The sequence below is a fragment of the Petaurus breviceps genome, unplaced genomic scaffold, assembly GCF_028583685.1.
Source record: "Petaurus breviceps papuanus isolate PSGF00001 unplaced genomic scaffold, PetGlider_PUasm1.0 98, whole genome shotgun sequence".
Taxonomy (NCBI): Eukaryota; Metazoa; Chordata; class Mammalia; order Diprotodontia; family Petauridae; genus Petaurus; species Petaurus breviceps.
The window spans coordinates 59,187,701-59,193,441 of NW_027187460.1; positions in this window are offsets into that span (position 1 = coordinate 59,187,701).

The window sequence follows — 5,741 nt, forward strand, 5'->3', positions numbered from 1 at the left end:
CACTTGGTGCATATATGTTAAGTAATGATATTGTTTTATTCTCGATGGTGCCTTTTAGCAGGATAGTTTCCTTCCTTATCTCTTTTAATTAGATCAATTTTTGTTTTTGCTTTATCTGAGATAAGGATTGCTACCCCTGCTTTTTTTTACTTTAGCTGAGGCATGATATATTTTACTCCAGCCTTTTATCTTTACCCTGTATGTATCCCTCTGTTTCAGATATGTTTCTTGTAAATAGCATATTGTAGGATTATGGTTTTTAATCCATTCTGCTATCTGCCTCTGTTTTATGGAAGAGTTCATTCCATTCACATGCACAGTTATGATTACTATCTGTCTCTTTCCCTTCATTCTATTCCCTCCCCTGTATATGCTTATATTTTTCTCCCCTTCTCTCTTCCCCTCCTTAAGAGTTTTCCTTTTGACCACTGCCTCTCTCAGTATTCCCTTCTTATCAATCCCCCTCCCTTTTCTTCCCCTTCCCCCTTACTTCTGCCCTCCCTTCTAACCACCCGCCCCTTTTGTAGCCCTTCCCCCCTCCTACTGCCTGTAGGATATTTTTATACTTAATGTAGTATGTTATTTCTTCTTCCCACCAAGAGTGACAGGAACAAATCTCATGGAAAGCTCCCCTCTTTCCCTCTATTATGATACATTTTGTGTCTCTTCTTGACAGAGTCCTATGCTTAACTGGTTGTGTTTTTCCCTCCCTGCACCAGAACCAATGAGGGAAAAGCTCATATAATACTCATTTCCCTCCCTTCTTTCCCTTTGCTATATTGTTTTTATGCCTCTTTGTGTGGCATAATTTACCCTTTTCTACTTCATTCTTTCCCCTTCTTCCATTGCAGTCCCTTTGTAGCTTTTAATAAGGTTTTTTTTATCATCATTTTGTGTAATTTATACTCATACCCTCTAATTGTCTATAAACAGTTTGCTCTTATTAAATAACAGGGTGTGTGTGTGTGTGTGTGTGTGTGTGTGTGTGTGTGTGTGTATTTTCCTCTGTTACCTTTCTATGTCTCTCTTGTGTCTTGTAACTGGAGGTTGAATTTTCCATTGAGCTCTGGCTTTTTCATCAGAAAGGTCTAGAAATCTGTTATATCATTGAATGACCATCTCCTTGCCTGGAAGAATATGTTCAGTTTCGTTGGGTAGGTGATCCTTGGTTGTAACCCAAGCTCTTTTTGCCTTGCGGAAAATTGTATTCCACTTCCTCTGATCTTTCAGTGTAGAGGCTGCCAGATCCTGTGCGATCCTCACTGTGGTTCCACGATATTTGAGCAGGCAAATTTTTTAAAAACCTTGAAAGTCTTACATGAACTGATGCAAAGTGAAGTGAGCAGAACCAGGAGAACATTGTACACAGTAATAGCAATTCCAATTAGAAGACAATTCCAAAGGTCTCATGATGAATCCACATCCAGAGAAAGAACTGATGGAGTCTGAAGGCAGATAGACCATACTATTTTTCACCTTATTTTTTCATTTCTTTTTTTCTTTCAGTCTGTTTCTTCTTTTACAATATGACTAATATGGAAATATGTTTTACATGTTTGCACATATATAACCTATTTCAAATTACTTACTGTCTTAGGGAAAGGGGAGGTTAAAGAGGGAGGGAGAAAATTTGGAACTCAAAAAAATGTTTAAATGAATGTTAAAAATTGTCTTTACATGTAATTGGGGGAAAATAAAATGTTATATTTTTAAAATCACTTTATATAAAGTTTTATTTAAAGTTGACCAAATACTTTCCTCAAAATAATTCATTAAATGGTACTACAAGTAGCATACCTGTTTTACAGATGAGAAAAATGAGGCCCAGAGAGGCAGGCCTAGGACCAAAGGGTTGAAGTTGCAGGGAGTTAGACTTGAATCAATATAAGGATGTGGTTTTGGGGTTTTTTCCATAAAAATCAGACTCATCTAACTCCACAAATATTCTTACATTGTATAAGGTACTGAAGCTACAAAGTAAAAAAAAGTAAACAGTTGCTATGCTTAAGGAGTTTACTTTCTACAAAAAATATATATATATAATGTACTGACTTGGGAGGTAGTGGTGGGCTCCCCATCATTGAAAGTGGTCTAGGAAAGACTAGACGGCTGTTTTTCAGAGATTATCATATAACCACACGGAATCAAAGGTCCAAGGGTCCTGGGCTGGGGCACTCATCTTCTTCCTCAAAAGGGGCCTCTAACTCTGAGCCAACATCTGAACTGACAAATAATGGTCAAGTTCTTTCTTAGACTCTCTGACTTTTTGATCTTAACCTAGAGTCAAGAAGAGAGTCTCTTAAAGGGAGAATGGGCAGATTCAAGATGTCAGAATGTAGGAAATAATCTAACTGAGCTCCTCTCCACAAAATCCCAACAGATCTAGAAAATGCATTAGACCAAATCTTGACGGAAAAATACAGGAAAACAAAAAAAGTGACAGTGAGTCCTTTGTCCAGTCCAGTCTGGCATAGGGAGACAGTCAAGGAAGTCTTCAGACACTAGGGACTGGGTCAGGTGAGAAGCATGGGGTGCATGGAACACTCTAGAGTCCAGGGAGAGGCTGTACACCAGAGCAAGAAGTCTCAGGTCTATACTAGGGGACCCCAGGTCCACACCAGAGCAGTCCAATGGTGACAGGTTCCAACTGGCACCTTTGTTGCCCATTATGAAGTTTTGTATCGTAGACCTAGGGTGGACTGAGGTCCCCTGTGCCAAGCAGTAGTATTCCTGGGTAGTGTACAGAGAAAAGAGGAAACTTAGAAGATACAGGGATGTGGCTCAGACCTCAGGTACAAAGCAGGTCTTTCTTCCAACTTCTCGCTCCATCTACAGCATAATAACCTGGATAAGAAGCCTGAACCTAAGAGAGCCCACAATTCTGCTGCTCTGAGCCAAAAGAGCTTTCCAGGTGGCTGATAAGGACAGAGTCCTGCAGCATCTTCTGTTGCTCAGACCAACCCCAAGTCAGGGAATTTGTAGAGTTCAGACCATTGAGGCAGCAATCATACTTTGCCTTGGATCTAGTCACTTAGGGAGCTCTGGAGACTTGCAGGTCCCCAGCCTATCCCAGAGATTCCAGAAAAACAAAGCACACAGTACACCAAGAGAGTAGCAACAGAACCAACCCAGACCTTCCCTGCAGAACTGCCACAGAGTCTAGCCCTGATATCAAGCCCAAAGTCAGGAAGCAGACTCAAAAATGGGCAAACAAAAATAAGAACCCCACAATAATGAGACATTATGGTGGCAGGGACACTCAAAACCAGAATGCAGAAATGATTCCAAAATACCCATAAGCAATGTCTCAGAGGAAAGAAACATAGCTTAGGTACAAACTGAACCAGAATTCCTGGAGGAAAGCAAGAGTTGAGAGAGAGAGAATCGTTTAAAGCTTAGGTTTGGCTCCTGTGTTGGGTTTCCCTAAAAGAGAATAATAGAAAAGTATACAATGTACAGTATAATCGGGTAAAGAAGAATTATTTATTTCTTCCACATAAAAGAAATGCTTAAAACACAATGAATCACAGGCATGCACTTATAAAGATTTGAACATGAAATCAATTACTTACAACTTTTATTGTACTGTCTTGGGTTGTCGAAAATTAAAATATTATTGGGGCAGCTAAGTGGCACAGTGAATAGGGCTCTATCCTGAGTTCAAATTTGGCCACTTGACACACTCACTAGGTGTGTGACCTTGGGCAAGTCACTTAACCCAATTATAAATTGCCTTGTCTCCCCCCCTCAAAAAAAAAAGACACTTAAAATGTCATTAAAATAAAAAAAACAAGAAACATTTAGTGGTCTACTAATGAACGGGCATTTTCCCCACCTCGGCTCTCAAGTTCTCTGTGTTCTGGTATTCTAAGCTGTGGTTTGGCTTCTGCCTACCTATGAGCATCTTCTCAGAGAAAAAGTGTCATTAGAGAAGCTACTGTGTTAGCTGAGAGACCCAAGAACTCTCACCTCCCATACTCACAAGGTCACTTCCAAGACTGAAAACAGCTATCTCAGAATCATGATTTGGTCACCTAGGCTCAGGGAAAGAAATACAAAGCAAGAAAAAGAAAGCTGGATACTATTTTCACTTTTTTTTGTTTTCTCATTCTCATGGTTTTTCCCTTTTGTTCTGTTTCTTTTACAACACAACTAATGTGGAAATATGTGTAATATGATAGCACGTGTATAATCTAAAAAATAAAAGAAGGAATCTAGGAGACTGAGACCCGGGCCAAGGCTTGGCTAGGAATACATGTGTCCACTCACTTGTCCAAGGTGCAGCCATAGGTCCTGGGAAATGAATGAGCAGAGGGAGGTGTCCCTCTTTCTCTCCAAAAAAAGTTCCAGAGAAAGAAAATTACATCCCATATATTCCTGAGAGAGGAAGGAAGAAGAAAATGCTAGGGTGTAATCACTCTTGTTAATGTCTACTGAATGCACAGCTTAGAGAGGTCACCACCTTACCCCTGGTCTCACAGATTCAAAACGTTGGAGTCCCGCCTAACTTCAAATTCTCAGCCACCTCATATATCCAGTCCAGTGCCAAGCCTTGTTATTAATACCTTCATCACAACACCTCTCATATCGATTCCCTCTGCTCTATTCACTCAGCCACACTCTAGTGCAGGAGTGGGGAACCTGTGACCTCAAGACCACATGTGACCCTCTATGGTCACATAGAGGTTCTCATGGGTTCCCCACCCCTACTCTAGTGCCCATCCTCATCACCTCTAGCCTGGATCATGGAACCACCTTCTCATTGGTCTCCTTGCCCAATAAACTCTGGTGTCTCCCTTGTACCTCCAAGATCAAACTCAAAGTCCTCTGGCATTGAAGACTCTTCACAACTGACCCCTTCTCACATTTTTGGCCTAACTTTTCTCTCATATACTATATGGTCTAGCAATACCTTGCTCGCCATTTCTCACACAATATCACATTTCCTTTCTCCATGCAAAGGCATTTTTTTGTGATTATATTATGCTTTATACATTATACATATAGATATATCTTTATGAGGCTCAAATTAAATAATTTATATAAAGCCAGAGTGATGTATAATTATTACCTGTTATTACAATTATTATTGAGAGTAAGCATGATTTCATGGAAAAAAACACTCACTTTAGAGTTAGAGGATCTGGGTTTAAATTTTACTTCTGTCCTTTATGATCAGTGTGACCTTGGGAAAGTCAAATAACCTCTCTGAGACTCAGTTTTTTCATCTGTAAAATTGTTAGACTGGGCAATTCCTTGACAGCAGGGACCATCTTTTGTCTTTCTTTGTATTCCCAGCCCTTAGTGCCTAGAATATGGTAGGTGCTTAATAATTGTTTATTGGTTGATTATAAAATTAGTAGGTGGAACTCAATGGCTTCTAAGCTTTCCTCCAGCTCTAAATCTATGATGCTACTATGATTATTACACCCCAAAGTCAAATTTCTTCGACAACTAATTTCACTAGGTCCTTTAGTGAGACTAAATCTCATACCCATCAACTTTTACTATAACAACAAAGCCCAAGGGAGAATAATGGAAAGGGACTCTGCCCAGTATTTCCCCCTTTAACTCACTTCTGACCCATGACCAGAGGACATGAATGTTTACTATTTACCAGAAAGGCTCAGGGCAAAAGTGTCACCAGCAGGGGCCTAGCTCCAAAATGAGCATGTCTAACTCTTGAAGGCATCCAGCCTCAGATATATACCACAGAGTGTCCTCTAACCAGAGCTGATCAG